The sequence below is a fragment of the Lampris incognitus genome, chromosome 10, assembly GCF_029633865.1.
Source record: "Lampris incognitus isolate fLamInc1 chromosome 10, fLamInc1.hap2, whole genome shotgun sequence".
NCBI classification, from domain to species: Eukaryota; Metazoa; Chordata; class Actinopteri; order Lampriformes; family Lampridae; genus Lampris; species Lampris incognitus.
In genome coordinates this window covers 31,923,364-31,939,855 of record NC_079220.1, presented here as the reverse complement: position 1 = coordinate 31,939,855, position 16,492 = coordinate 31,923,364, and the positions used below count along the sequence as shown (strand labels likewise).

Sequence of the window (16,492 nt, the reverse complement as noted above, 5' to 3'; positions counted from 1 at the left end):
ATCTTTTTCTTTAAGGAGTTTGGCTGAAGTGCCCTGTGACAAGTTCACCCAGGGTTTGGAGTGAGCAGAAGATATCTTCCCAGTGGAATCAGAATGAGTACAGGGTGTAGCTCTGGCAATCTATATAAGCCTATGACTATCAGGATCCGACCTTTATCATCAGGTTATTTGTTTTAGACCATAAAGAGCCTCACAACACGTTTACTTGGAGCATACAAAGACAATGATGAAGAGTAAAGTTTTTATAATTTTACGACTTATTCCACAACATCACTCATACAAGACAACATAGAACAATACATAAAGGAAAGTCTTAGTGAAAGTCTTTCTGAACATCTCCTATGCACACAGATCTCGATATATACCTGCTGTAAACACACAGAGCATATATCCCTTTGTCATTTGTCACATACACTGCCTTATCATTAATTACGAGTTAAGCTTATTTCACGCTCAGACAGCTCCTCCGTTCTTTGCTTTGGCAAAACCAACCTCAAGGGAAAACTCAAGGATATAATCTGAAAGGCTTCGTAACACCAGTATCAGATCTCCATTGTAGGTCTTGACAAAAAAAAGAAAAAAAGATCTCCATGATAAAAAAAATAATCTCCCTTAGTGAATTACTGTTATTCTTATTTAATGAGGATGACTGTCGCCAGAGCAGTCCTCAGGTCCATTCGTCACATCAGCACCACGGATGGCCAACACACCGAGACATGGACTGACGCCACAACACTATGGAGGACAGACAGCAGGGAAGCACACCAACGCACACTAGAGGGGAAAGTATCTATTGTTTCTTTTCCTTACCATCCCTTGGCTCATTGTTCACTGAATGAAAAGAAACAATTCAAACAGAGTAATTAGTACAGCAGACAATGAAGGGTTAACATTCCCATAAGGAAGCTACTGTTCCCGTCTCCTCAGACTGTGATGGGCTGACGGAGATAAGCCTCAGACATGTGTGCGTTTGTGGCTGTTTGTAAAGAAGAAGCAACAACAAAAACAAAGCTCCATCACAGTGAATAGATGAGACAGTATACATAAGCCTATCTATTGTGACAGCAACAATATCTCTAGGCTGGTACTGCACACACACACACACACACACACACACACACACACACACACACACACACACACACACACACACACACACACACACACACACACACACACACACATCTCAAGCCCATAAAGCAAAGCGCTTACCTACAGCAGGCAGGGCATCTGTTAATAAAAATAGCAAAGGTTTACTGGGTAAACTGGAGCAATGAGTGGTAACGCAGGTACTGTTGAAGGCACAACTTACATATGCAGAAACACACACACACACACACACACACACACACACACACACACACACACACACACACACACACACGCACACACATACTCATGTACGTACGCACACACACATACAGTAACAGTTCCACAATCATGACAGAATAATGCTTACCCTCTTCAGCCAGCTGGCACTCTATTAATGAGAATGTGTGGCAATTTAAGAGATGAATTGAGCTAGGATGAGCAGGCACACACACACACACACACACACACACACACACACACACACACACACACACACACACACACACACACTTAAAAAGACATGCAAACTTGGCCACTGTGAACATAAAACAACATAATGAAGACAGGCAGACAGATAGATAGATAGATAGATAGATAGATAGATAGATAGATAGATAGATAGATAGATAGATAGATAGATAGATAGATAGATAGATAGATAGATAGATAGATAGATAGATAGATAGATAGATAGATAGATAGATAGATAGATAGATAGATAGATAGATAGATAGATAGATAGATAGATAGATAGGGTTCGGTAGGAATGGACTGCATGTAATCGGGATTATGTAATAAGATTACAAAAAACAAGTAACTATAATCAGCCCAGATTTCATTTGAAAAAAAACATGTGTAATTAGAGTATGGTTACATTGAAATTACTTGATTACATTTTTGCTTATGTGTTCAGAATATAGCAATAAAAAAATTATGGAACTTTTTTGGATCCTCTGTTAATGCTTGACAAGCACGTCTGACATACGAGCTTTCTTAGACAAGTGCATCACTTTGTGTTCTTATTGTGAAAAGTAGTTCTTTTCAGTGTACTGAATCATTAGAATCAGTTCATTAAAAAGAGTCATTCAAAAGATTCGTTCACTGAGTGGTTCAGTGTAGTCCCACTCACTGAACGGAACCACGGCCCAGCTTTCTGAACAAGTTCTCCTCTTGTGTTACAATGTAGCAACCTCCTCCCTGTGACTTTGATCAAAAACCATCAGCAACAAAAAGTTATACAAAAGAAAGTAAAGTACACCTGTAGATGTTTAGGCCAGCATGTTTTTGTAAGAGTAATTTGATTTGACCAATTCTAATATATTCTACTGTATATCAAAGTAAGATTATCCTCTAGGGTTGCCAGGTTGGCAGTTCTGGTAATGGTGACTTAATTAATATTTGTTTTTGTTTTTTAATGATGATTTATGGATAATGGATTTTTGATTCATTTTTATTAACATTGAAATGGACGATGAACATTTTGAGTAAATGCTCCTCTTGCGTTACAAGAGCAAAATCCTCCATGTGGCCTTTCATTCAAAAACAGCAGCAACCAAAACTTACCCATAAGAAACATCATCCCACATACGTAAGGGTGACTTGACCAACTGTAAATGCTAAATATGCAAAATGCATTTTATTTGCACTGAAAATATTTTGAGATGTTTAAAGAGAAAATAATATTTGCGAACTCAAATTATTGTGGCTGCATCCATGTTTTTAGTATAAAATGCATTATTTTCAATGTTTGATTTTGAAGTAATGCAGATTAGATTACATGTTTGTAATCCAATGGATTACATTACTAATTACAAAAAATGCATTTAATTTGTATTCAGCAACTGACTACATTTCAAAGTAATTTGACCTAACCCTGTAGATAGATAGATAGATAGATAGATAGATAGATAGATAGATAGATAGATAGATAGATAGATAGATAGATAGATAGATAGATAGATAGATAGATAGATAGATAGATAGATAACAGACAGAGGGATAGTCGGGTTGCCAGTTAAAATTATTGTAAGTAATTATTAAAATGCGACACATGCTGAAACGTCTCTTTCTGATTACATGTTCACACACACACACACACACACACACACACACACACACACACACACACACTCGTCTACCCTCTTACAGCCCACAGCAGTCGGTGACTGGTGGGCAACACGGTGACCATCACGCCCACCTCACCAGTCATGACCAGACACACTGGCTGCAGTCTCCTTCACAGCGAGACATACACAGACAAAAGAACTAAATTCAAATATACCACAAAGCACTGACTGCTGGAAAATGTCCCACACAAAGTGTAAAAGTATGATCCAATATGTCTGTTCATATGGTGGGAATGGCTGTTCAGACCTCAGCTGTGCCATCAGGTTGTTTGTTTCAGACCACATAGAGTCTCACACAGCCTTTATTATAAAGACAACGATAAAGAGCAATATTTTCATATTGTACATTTACTTACAGTCACCCAAAGCAAAAATACACAGCACCACCTTCTACCAGTAAAGGCCAGTTTCACTTGTATGGTGACTTAAATGAAGCATACCATATGGAAAGTCGTTGTCAGGTATGCATGTGTAAATGATGCTTCGACGAACAGACAGATAGGCTGAGTGTGGACAAAAATAATCATACAAAAGTGTTGAGTTTTGAATGAGGTCGGGTCTTGGTTTGTTTTTCAGGTTTTTGGAGTACTGCCACCACCCCCCATAGACAGCCATGAGCCCACCAAGCTCTGCACCTCAGTACCATTTCTTGTCAGGCTGGTGTTTTGCATTATATGTGTGTGGGTGAATGAACGTGACTTTATTTTGTGAACCAAAGTGTTTTGACATCGTTATAAATCCCCTTGTCGACACATCTGTCAGGCTAATGCGGTGCTTCCCAACCTTTTACGGCTCCATCTGATAGGCGGCATATGGGCTACCCAACTCATTTTGTGCTCGTTCATCTGAAGGTTCACATATTTCCCTACTGTACAGTCATAATGCACCACACCTTTGTCTGCAATTAGGCCAACAATCTAATTAGTGAAAACACTATGTGTGCGACATAAATAATGATAATGACGCAGATGAATCATCATAGGCAGTCAGATTATGTTGTAGTTACTTACTTTATTTACGTATTTATTTTAGAAAATAACTAAGATAAACTTTTTTTTCAGAATATTTTCAACTATTAGTCTTAAAAGTCAGTTTGCTGATCACAGGTTACAGTCAAAGACGGTTGAATCAGTTCATCTGGACAGAACGTTTATGAAGGTCATGTTGTGATTCACATGCATTAAAAACTCCCCAGAATGAAGGAAATTACATGTGTGAAAGTCAAATTTTCCTGGGGAAAAAGTACAAACGTGCAGCTATAAAATGAACCCGCTCTACTTGTGCCTCTGGAGCTCAGTTAAACTTGGCCCTGGCTACGGGCCCGCTTATGGCGTGCTTGTGATGTTTTGGCAGTACTCCAACTATCCTTCGTCTACAAACCAATTATTTTAGTGTTCTCAAAAACATGATTTAACTTCACATAGACCTTTTCATCCAAAAGAACTGATCTCATATACCTGATGCTGCATAACCTCTGCTAAGTGTAATACATAAAAACACCAGTATGACAGTGTGGATAACAAGGAACTCTAAATAGAGCAGCAATAAAACTACCATCTGCAACACTGATGCAATATAACCTTCAGAAAGGTCTGTCAATACACACACTCACTTTCTACATCTATACACCTACCCGGTTCTGCATAGATATAAATGCTATAGTATGTTATAATTCAATAGGACATCTAACCATAATGGTATTTCATCCATCCATCATCCAAGCTGCTTATCCTAATTAAGGTCGTGGGATGCTGGAGCCTATCCATGCAGTCGTTGGGCGGCAGGCGGGGAGACACCTTGGACAGGCCACCAGTCTATCACGGGGGGCATGCACACACACACACACACACACACACACACACACACACACACACACACACACACACACACACACACACACACACCTAGGGACAATTTAGTATGGCCGATTCACCTGACCTGCATGTCTTTGGACTGTGGGAGGAAACTGGAGCACCCTGAAGAAACCCACACAGACAAGGAGAGAACATGCAAACTCCACACAGAGGACAATCCAGGAGGACCCCCAAGGTTGAACAACCCCGGGGCTCGAACCCAGGACCTTCTTGTTGTGAGGTGACTGTGCTAACCACTGCGCCACCGTGCCGCCCAATGGCATTTCAGTCAGTCTAAATTGCATTATCAATGTTGACTTGCTATGCCATCTTAATCAATTATGGTAGTACCCGTATCAGAATCAGAATACTTTATTTATCCCCGAGGGGAAATTGAGTTCTATTACAGACACTCACATTCTAAAAACTAAAAACTAACGAGATACAAGATAAGAAAATAGAAACAGAAACAAACAGAAACGAAAGATAAATAAGAAATAGAAATAAGAACAAAATATATCAACAAGCATGGTGCACATAACACCCTATCTATACTGCTCTACCGCAGCACACAACAAGCAGCACAAGCAAAACTCAACAGGGCCAATCCAATGACCATTAACTCAGAGTGTCTGACAGTCGGAGTCTGAGGGAGGAGTTGTAAAGTTTGATGGCCACAGGCAGGAATGACCTCCTGTGGCCCTCTGTGGTGCTTTTCGGCAGAATGAGTCTATTACTAAAAGTACTCCTGTGCCCAACCAGCATGTCATGGAGTGGGTGGGAGACATTGTCCATGATGGCACATAATTTCAACAGCGTCCTCCTCTCAGAAACCGCTGTCAGAGAATCCAGTTCCACCCCCACAATGTCGCCGGCCTTGCGGATCAGTTTATTGAGCCTGTTTGCATCCGCTACCCTCCAACCTGCTGCCCCAACACACAACAGCAAACAGGAGAGCACTGGCCACCACAGACTCACACCACATCCTGAGCATTGTCTGGCACATGTTGAAGGTTGTATGACGAAGGTTAACAAATTGTTTCCCTCGTAGCAGAAGAAGACATGTAAAATATCTCATTCACATGAGCTGCATGAGACATAGTATCTGACCAAACTAAGGAAATAAAGGAAAATATGACATAAACACACACACACACACACACACACACACACACACACACACACACACACACACAGGGGCCTACCAATTAAGATTTAAAAAAAAACAACCTGTGTGGTGTCCAGTTTGCATCTTTGGTGCCAAAAACACACAAATGTGAAAACTCACATTCTGCCCTCCAACACAGTGAGTGAGTGAATGCTGCACAGTGAACGGTGGCTGCAGCCATGTGTAAGACTGAGGCTTTAGTGGAGTGTCTATGTGTGCGTCATGTGGCTGGCAGTGAAAATGAGGTTCATGCTTGTCCACTCTCAGACCCATCCCCACAGAAACCACGTTGTTCTGTGTTTGTTTTATCTGCGAGCCTTACCCTCCTCTTCGGCTGGCTTCTCTGGATGAGGGGAAAGACACAAATTATTTTGGAATGACAACAACAATGATGAGGATAAGGATGATGATGATGGTGGCCTACTAACATGCACAAGTAGACACACAGACAAACACTGATGTCAATCATCCCTTTTTTTGAGTAAAGTGAAGATAACTCTTTTCGACAAACTCTCTTGGAAAACTATTAATTTTAGAATATTTCTATTATGATCAAGTCTTTATTTCTGAGTCTAGTTCCACCACAACAGATGATTGCATGTAGAACTGGATTGTGTGTACTGGATTTTGGAGCAACAACTTGCGGGCTTGGATTCGTGTGTGGAGAGAGAGGACTTACCAACAGGGGCTGCTGCCGTCTTATCAGCCTTGATTGCTGCAATTAAACAACAATTATGCAAATTAATTTCCACATCCTCGTAATTCCATATCATACAGAACCAGCAGTGCAGCTTCTGCATAGATACTGCCTAAAGAGCTGACACAGCACGGATCATATGAAGTGTAACTTTAAGTACTGATGTTGTGATCTGGATCATTACGAGACAATAACTGACAGCAAGAAATTACTTCCATGCAACAGTGACAGCACTTGTTTGTGGACCAGCTAATGAATTACAAGTTCTCTTTAATACGCATACCCACATTTGCACTGCATTACACAGCATGTGTATGAACTACATAGATGGATTGGAGACATTACATCTGACTGAGAATGTGTATGTCCCCCCCCCCCCTTTTTTTTCTCTCCAGTTATTCTTGGTCAATTGCCCCACTCTTCCGAGCTGTCCCGGTTGCTGCTCCACCCCCTCTGCCCATCCGGGGGGGGGGGGGGGGGGCTGCAGACTACCACATGCCTCCTCCGATACATGTAGAGTTGCCAGCCGCTTCTTTTCACCCGACAGTGAGGAGTTTCACCGTGGGGACGTAGCGCGTGGGAGGATCATGCTATTCCCCCCAGTTCCCCCTCCCCCCCAAACAGGCGCCCCGACCGACCAGAGGAGGCGCTAGTGCAGCGACCAGGACACATACCCACATCCGGCTTCCCACCCGCAGACACGGCCAATTGTGTCTGTAGGGACGCCCGACCAAGCTGAAGGTAACAAGGGGATTCGAACTGGCGATAGAATGTGCATGTCTGAGTCCCGTGTCCTCCTGCCTTGGGGGACAGGGCTCGATTCCCCCGTGACCTCAACCTGGACTGAGTGTGTAGGATGAATCAATGTACATAAGGGACTTTGCTGAACACTCTTTGTCTTCATCAAGCATTGAAAATACACTTCCAAGCAAAATACACCAGTAGAAAAACACAAAATTCTACAAAGAATATGCAATTTTAAATAAACAGTTTCATTTCAATAACATAAACACACATCCACAAGTAACTACAGAGGAGGAACTACTTTCAGGCAACCTTGCTTTGTGCAACTCTTCCTGATTTCTGCAGGGTTTGCCTCTGGCAAAAGAGAAAATGTTAGATTTCAGCAGGGGGATAGATCCTGATTAAAATGAGGCATAGTTTATAGAAACAGTGCGCGTGAGATAAATATAAGTGAGTTTTTTTCTGAAATCGTGAGAAATAATTAGTCTTAAAAAAATACTCTGAGATGGGCGGCCTCTAGACAAAAATGCTTTTGATTGGATAAGTACATCAAAGTTGCAGGATCTCAGATCTAGGTTAATTTAGTAGCTCAAGGGTATCTAATGAGATAGCAGATTAAGGAGTTTTCCTCTGCCAGACAAACTAAACCACAGCTGTGCACTGGAATAATCTGACTTTGGCAACGTTCACATCTTAACCATCCTCTTCAACCATCCTCTATGGGTCTGTGCTCTCATTAAGGCTCATTTGAAAGTGTCAACAAAAAATAGGTTTTATTGCCTCTCCATTACCGAGAGGTTACCGTCAGCAAAATCTATGAGACACTAGAGCCACAGAGAGGAATGAGAACATCATCTTGACAACCGGTGTCTCACCCAGTCTGCCAACAACAAGCCATGACTGACACTGCAGAAGTGGTGTCCCATGAGTCTACTTAACAGTGGCTCTAGGATATCAAGGCTTGGCCTTGGCTCGCTGCTTGTGCCAAACGCTGCTGCACCATGTCTGGAATACTGTGGGTGGGTGGGTGGTTGGGGGGAGGGGGCAACACGTCTATTTTGGATAAGGTTTGTTTTTCAGACAGCAGTCTGTCAACGCCCCACCACACTGAAGCTTTACTTCTGGCATCAGCCCTCATGGTCTTACATCCAAGAGAGGGTGACATTGTGCAGGACACGATGCTCTCAGTATGGGCCACACCTTGGCATCAAATTCCCCCCTAAAACTGAGAGGAAAGTGGGTCACTGGGGGCGTCCAGGTAGCGTGGCGGTCTATTCCGTTGCCTACCAACACGGGGATCGCCGGTTCGAATCCCCGCGTTACTTGCGGCTTGGTCGGGCGTCCCTGCAGACACAATTGGCCGTGTCTGCGGGTAGGAAGCCGGATGTCGGTATATGTCCTGGTCGCTGCACTAGCACCTCTACTGGTCAGTCAGAGCGCCTGTTCGGGGTGGGGAGAATAGCGTGATCCTCCCACGCACTACGTCCTCATGGTGAAGCTCCTCACTGTCAGGTGAAAAGAAGCGGCTGGCGACTCCACATGTATTGGAGGAGGCATGTGGTAGTCTGCAGCCCTCCCCTGATCGGCAGAGGGGGTGGAGCAGAGACCGGGGCAGCTCGGAAGAGTGGGGTAATTGGCCGGATACAATTGGGGAGAAAAAGGGGGAAAAATCCAAAACAAAACAACAAAAAAAAGAAAGAAAAAAGAAAGTGGGTCACTGGACTGGAGACTATCTGGGCTGTGGTCTGCAGCCCAGTATTCCCTGCCCTAACACCCCCCCCCCCACTCTCCCCATGTAAACTGGGATGAGAAACAGTCTGGTCGTGCAATGATTTGCTGACTGACTCATCATGTCATTGTGGAAGGACACTGGAGGAAAACATATGGTTGAGAAACAACCTGTGCCCAGAGAGACAACTGAGACGTTAAGTAAATGTTATAAAACCATCATGGAAACAGCTCTCGACTTTTCAGATATGTCTCATTAATAATAAACGCCTATTACCGAGACGTGCGAGTTGAAAGAGTATGCTGGAAGACCAGCCCCACGGGAGTCCAGAAGAGGAAAGTGTTGGAAATTTAATATGAAACGATCATGTTCAGCGTATAAATTATATAAAATCCCTTGACTGACACATTTGACGGCTATCATATTTCAAGAAGCTGTGATTGAGGATATGGTAGGCAACACGCACACTTCTATTAATATCTGCTGCATAATGACCCCTGGATGTTTCTTTGTTTTGAGATCTGGATTATCCTTTTCGGAATTGCATATAAACCAAATAATTATCATGCTTCATTTCTATTGGTTCAAATCCCCAATTTCATTAAAAAATATATATTTCATTGCAGAATGTCACTTAAAATCAAACTGTATACACGCACGCACGCACGCACACACTTTTAGCTACCCTCCTCTCTCTTCAGCGAGGCCATAATTGGGACACACTGACTTAACGGTGTCTTTGTGAAGCAGCAGAGGATTGTGAGATGGAGTCTTTTGTTCACACATCGATCTGTACAGTATATCAAAGTAATTTTCCCCAAACTTGATTTACACTAATTCCAGCTATTCCATGTGTTATTCCCAGACCTAAGGATGTACTGGTTTGTGTCATGGAGCAACTCCCATTTTCAAACACAGGAAAGTTAAGCTCTCTCCGTTCCCACACATGTTCTGTTAAATACCATTAAGAGTGACTCGTAAAAGAAGATATCCTCTCATCTCATCATCAGCCGCTTCTCCGGGGTCGCGTCGCGGTAGCAGCAAGCGAAGTAGGGCACTCCAGACGTCCCCCTCCCCAGCAATGCCTTCCAGCTCCTCCTGGGGGATCCCAAGACGTTCCGAGGCCAGATTGGATATGTAGTCCCTCCAGCGAGTTCTGGGTCTACCCCGGGGTTTCTTCCCAGTTGGACGTGCCCAGAAAACCTCCAAAGGAAGGAGCCCAGGAGGCATCCTAATCAGTGCCCGAACCACCTCAACTGGCTCCTTCCGACGAGAAGGAGCAGCGACTCTATTCCGAGCTCCCTCCGGATGTCCGAGCTCCTCACCCTATCTCTATGGAGGAAACTAATTTCAGCCGCTTACAAGCCAGCCAGTTTCCATTTCAGCCTCATTCCCGAAATGAGGCTGAGGCTTTGCTCACTACCCAAACCTCCTGACCATAGGTGAGGGTGAGAACAAAGTGTAGCGAATTCGGGGGGCAACCACAGGAACTACCGCAGGCGGGACGCGAACCCGTATCTCCCGCACTGCGGAAGACATCGCTGACCGCTCGACTAAAGGGTCCGACCCGTTAGACAAGGGCCAACCGGCTGCGGCAGTTCCTGTGGTTGCCCCCCGAATTCGCTACATTGGTGTCAGAAGTGGGATGGTGGGACTGTAAGGCCATCGGAAGCGTATGCGCCCAGAGGCGTGAAGGAGCTGGTTTGCTTAAGCGCGGGGACGCGCTTCCCGAAGTGGTGGGGCTAGTGTAACGTGCGGGTTCGCGTCCCGGCTGCGGCAGTTCCTGTGGTTGCCCCCCGAATTCGCTACATTGGTGTCAGAAGTGGGATACGCGCTTCCCGAAGGAGAGGGTCTAGTGTGATGTCTCCCGCAGTGCGGGAGATACGAGTTCGCGCCCCGGCTGTGACGGTCCGGCCGGGGACGCCCTCCCCGAAGGAAGGAGGCAATGTAAAGATCATGGATAAATCGACTCGCTTAGGCCTTGGCTAACGGGTCGGACCCTTTAGTCGACTGGTTAACGTTGTCGCCCGCGGTGTGGAATACACGAGTTCGCGTCCCGGCTGTGGCGGTTCCCGGGCTGCCCCCCTAATTCGCTACATCGGTGTCAGAAGTGTAACGTGCACGGACGAATAGGCTCGGTGGCTAACGGGTCGAGCGGTCAGTGATGTCTCCCGCGGTGCGTGAAACACGGGTTCGCGTTCCAGCTGCGGCAGTTCCTGTGGTTGCCCCCCCCCCCCCCGAATTCGCTTCAAAAGACTGACTGGTAAATTGAAAGCTTTGCCTTCCGGCTCAGTTTCCGAAGAGGACGTTGGTTGATTGATCACTGGCTTCGTGAAATCGACAACTTTTATTTTCTGACTAGTTCTTCTCTATATTCTGCCCTAACCTCTTCATTTTGTTCTGATTTAGCTATTTTCTGTGCTTAGTTCACTTATTGCTAGATTCTCTAGTTTTTTTCTTTTAAGAATCTTGTGTTTAGTAGGTAGCTTCTCGTTCCTAGTTTGTTACTAGCTTTGAGCTTAGCCTAGCTTAGCAGTTAGCTCTATTACATTCGCAGTCAAAGCAGCCTCGTTAAAACGATGGTTTGTGTTGACTGCTCCGTAGTTACAGACAGGTTGTCTCTACTGGAGAGACGTGTCCGTGAGTTAGAGCAGCTGCTTTCGGCTAGGATTACGTTAGATGTGACGGGCACTCTAGATAGCCTTAGCCCCGGGCCTGACAGCAGGCCTGCTATTGTTAGCACTAGCTCAGCCTCGTCAGCATCTATGCGGCGGAGTTTGTCTCTGTTTACCGGCGTGGGAAGGCTCGAAAGAGCGAGCCATTGGTCGTGTGGCCCGGTCTGCAGTCACCTCTCCCGACTGCAAACTGGTCTTCACCACTCACCAGCTCTGTTGGTAGTTCTACCGGCCATCGTGCTTCTCCCCCTCCTGTCGACAGAGTAAAGCACCGCGCGCTAGTGATAGGAGACTCCATTACCCGCAATGTTAGATTAGCTTCGCCAGCCTTGGTTCACTGTTTACCCGGGGCCAGAGTCTCCGACAGAGAGGATAATCTTAGGGTGCTGGCATCACGGAGGGAGAGTCAGGGAACCCAGGCACAAAGCACCACTACTTTCAGCAACATTGTTATTCATGTCGGCACCAATAATGCTAGGATGAAGCAATCAGAGATCACAAAAGCCAGCCTAGTCAGAATGCTTGAGTTTGCCAGAAAGATGTGTCGGCATCGATTAATTGTCTCTGGTCCCTTACCTGTGAGGGGTAATGATGAGATGTACAGTAGGCTCACCTCAATGAAATGCTGGCTGGCTCGTTACTTTAATGAGCAGGGATTCGGCTTTGTTGATAACTGGTCTTCTTTCTGGGGCCGCCCCTACCTGCTGAAAGCGGACGGCATTCATCCTACTGGGGACGGCGCCGCTCTTTTGTCCAGCAATATAGATAGTTGTTTACGTTTAGTTTGACACTAGGGACTTATCATTCAGCAGATTGCAGGTGATTAGAGAGCCTGCTAGGTTTAAATCTAGTGCGGATGTGGAGTCAAGTAGTTTAATTAATATGATTAGTCAGGGAATTTCTCAAAGTGTAGATTATCAGTCTGATAGCTTGGTCTATAACATTGAGACTGTCTCCCTACCCTGCTGTATTGCTCCCAAGCTCTCCTCTCCTAAATGTGTGAATCACAATATAGTAATTATTCATACCATCGGTAGTGGTGAGATGTGCAACAAAGTACCTAATAATCTACAAAACCAAACAGCTAATGTTATCAAGAATGTGACCACATATCGTCTAAAGCGTTGGTTGCCAACTGTCAACAAGGTGTCGAATTCCAATTAATCTTTCACCTATTGGTAGCTCTAAAGTTCTGCCTACTACTGATCACTTCCACAAGATTCTTAAATTTGGTTTCATGAATATCAGATCACTGTCTACCAAAGCCTTACTAATATATGATCTGATTCTTGAACATAGTTTCGATATGATTGGGTTATGTGAAACATGGCTGAAACCAAATGTTTTCCTTCCCTTAAATGAAGCTTCCCCACCTGACTATACGTATGCCCATGTAGCTCGGGCAAATAAACAAGGTGGGGGTGTTGCCTTAATACATAAATCTATTTTAAGTCTGACTTCTAGACACCAATCTAAATTCCAGTCTTTTGAGTCTCTTGTTCTTGGTCCATCTCCCTCAGCCATGAATAGACTCGGCTCAGTCCAAATTGTGATACTCTTATCAGCCTCCTGGCTGTTACTCATTATTTCTTGGAAGAATTTGGTGAATTTGTCTCAGGCCTTGTTGCTCACTCTGATGAGATTCTAATTCTTGGTGATTTCAATATTCATCTGTATAAGGCTGCTGATCCTCTAAGTAAAGCCTTTCTGGCCCCAGTTGATACTTTTGGGTTCACTCAGTTTGTTCAAGAGTCGACTCATTGCAGTGGCAAACCCTTGATTTGGTTTTATCTAAAGGGATAGCTGTTTCTGATCCGAATGTCTTGCCAACCACGTCTGCTGTGTCAGATCATTTTCTCATCAAATTTGAAGCTTTTTTGGCCTGTCCAGTTAATGTCAGCACAGATGTAATTGCCACTCGCGATAGTGGTCCCTCCACTGTAGCTGCATTTGGCCAACAGCTGCCTTAAGTCTTGGCTCCTTTCACTGTGGTAACTGACTCTGTTGAAAATTTCACTAGTGACTTAAATGTGGCCCTCTCTAGTCTCCTCGATTCAGTGGCACCTCTTACTACCAGAGCTAGGCGACTAAAGAGGCCCACACCCTGGTTTAATGATGAGATATGTGCTCTTAAGCGGACCTGCAGGAGAGACTGGAACGTAAATGGCGAAAATCTAAATTGGAAGTTTTTTACCTATTGTGGCTTGAGATACAAGCGTGCTTTATCTGCTGCAAAAACAGCGTATCTCTCACTTAATAAATATTAATAAACATAACCCCAGATTTTTCTTTGACACTGTATCTAAACTAAAAAGCAGCCGTCTATTAGCTGCTCACCATTCACAGCCCATGAATTTCTAGATTTTTTCTGCAATAAGGTTGATGACATCATAAAAAAAATTAGTTCAACTCCATCTACTCCTGCAGATCCTGTCTTACCAAATTCATATCTATACAATGAGTGACAGTCCCAGTTATTACAGCTTTTGAGACTATCTCTCTTGATACTTTGACTAAGTTCGTTTCAGCTTCTAAACCAACTGCTTGCCTACTTGACCCCTGACCAGCAAAACTTTTTAAAGACCTCTGGCCTTTTCTTGGACCTACAATGCTAGACATTGTTAATTTATCATTTACTACTGGCATTGTTCCCAGCAGTTTTAAGACAGCTGTGGTTAAACCTCTACTTAAAAAAACGCACCTCGATCCAGGGTCTCTTAATAACTATCGACCAGTCTCTAACCTTCCATTCTTCTCTAAAGTACTAGAGAGAGTTGTGTATCAACAACTTTCGACCCATATAAAAGAAAACCATCTGTATGAACCTTTTCAGTCAGCTTTCAGGCCCTGTCACTCCACTGAAACTGCTCTGACCAGAATGGTGAATGATCTTTTATTAGCTATTGACTCTGATTCCACTTCTGTGCTTCTAATATTGGACCTCAGTGCAGTCTTTGGCAGCATTGTTCACTGTATACTATTAGATAGATTAAATTGTAATTTTGGTGTCTCTGGCTTAGCTCTCTCTTGGCTTAAGTCATACTTATCTGGAAGAACACATTGTGTCTGCTATAATAATCTTATATCAAAATTTTCTGACGTTAAATATGGTGTGGCTCATGGCTCAGTTCTTGTTCCTCTATTTTTCTCTCTTTACATTACACCTCTTGGCCAAATTATACGCAGTTATGAAATACATTTCCATTGCTATGATGATGATACTTAGTTGTATGTGCCTATAAGGGCTGATGATCATACTCAAATGACTAACTTAGAGGCCTGCTTGGCTACTGTGAAAAACTGGATGTCACTTAACTTTCTGCTTTTAAATCTGGATAAAACCGAGATGCTGGTCATTGGCCCTGCTAGACACAGACACCAATTTGATCAAGTAACGATAACAATCGACAAATCTGTGGTTTCACAAAGTGTGGCAGCCAAAAATCTTGGTGTTACATTTGTTCCCAGCCTTTCCTTTGATAAGCACATTAAAGAAATCACCAAGACTGCCTTTTTTTTCACTTACATAACATAGCTAAAAAATTTTCTTCTCTCTCCATGGCTGACGCAGAGACTCTAATACATGCATTTGTTTCATCCAGACTTGATTACTGTAATGTTCTGTTTTCAGGTCTGCCACATTCTCGTACTAAAAGTCTTCAGATGGTTCAGAATGCTGCTGCTAGAATCCTAACTAAATCTAGGAAATTTGACCATATTACACCAATTCTTGCCTCCTGTCATTGGCTTCCTATCCATGTTAGATCAGAATACAAGGTGCTTCTGCTGGCTTATAAAATCCTAAATGGGCTTGCCCCATCTTACCTGTCTGATCTCCTTAAACCGTACATTCCATCTCGAGCTCTTCGCTCTCAAAATACAGGGCTCCTGTGTGTACCCAAAGTTAAGAAGAAGTCAGCTGGTGGCAGGGCCTTTTCCTATCGGGCTCCGTTCTTGTGGAATAACCTCCCTGCTGCCATCAGACAATCAGAGTCTGTTGAGTCCTTTAAATCCAAACTTAAAACCCATCTTTTTGCCTTAGCTTACAATTAGTTACCTCTAAGTTGAGTGCTTCACAACCTGTCCTGCATGGCGAGTCTGTTTTCTGTCTCAATTAATTTATCAACCACTGTTCTGCCAAACGAGATTATAGCGTATAGATTAAGACTAGTTGATGACTTAATTGATTATGACTAATAACTATTACAAACAGTTCTCTTCTTTCACATGTCTTTTCTCTCTCTCTGAATGATGTCTTCTCCTTTCTCTTTTTCTGTCTTTGAATGGTGACATGTGAGTCTCCCTTGTGTGCACTTGCAGTCAGTTCTCCTCCCAGGTCTCCATTGTGATGGTGGTCGCCACTTGGACACTGCCTGCCATTCCTCTCCTCACATAATTTTTTTTACAT

The 16,492-nt window shown here is 43.7% G+C and overlaps 1 pseudogene; it reads left to right on the top strand.

The window, feature by feature from the left end:
- The first annotated feature begins 13,321 nt into the window (after positions 1 to 13,321).
- LOC130119803 (uncharacterized) lies at positions 13,322 to 16,137 on the top strand (annotated as a pseudogene).
- The last annotated feature ends 355 nt before the right edge of the window (positions 16,138 to 16,492 follow it).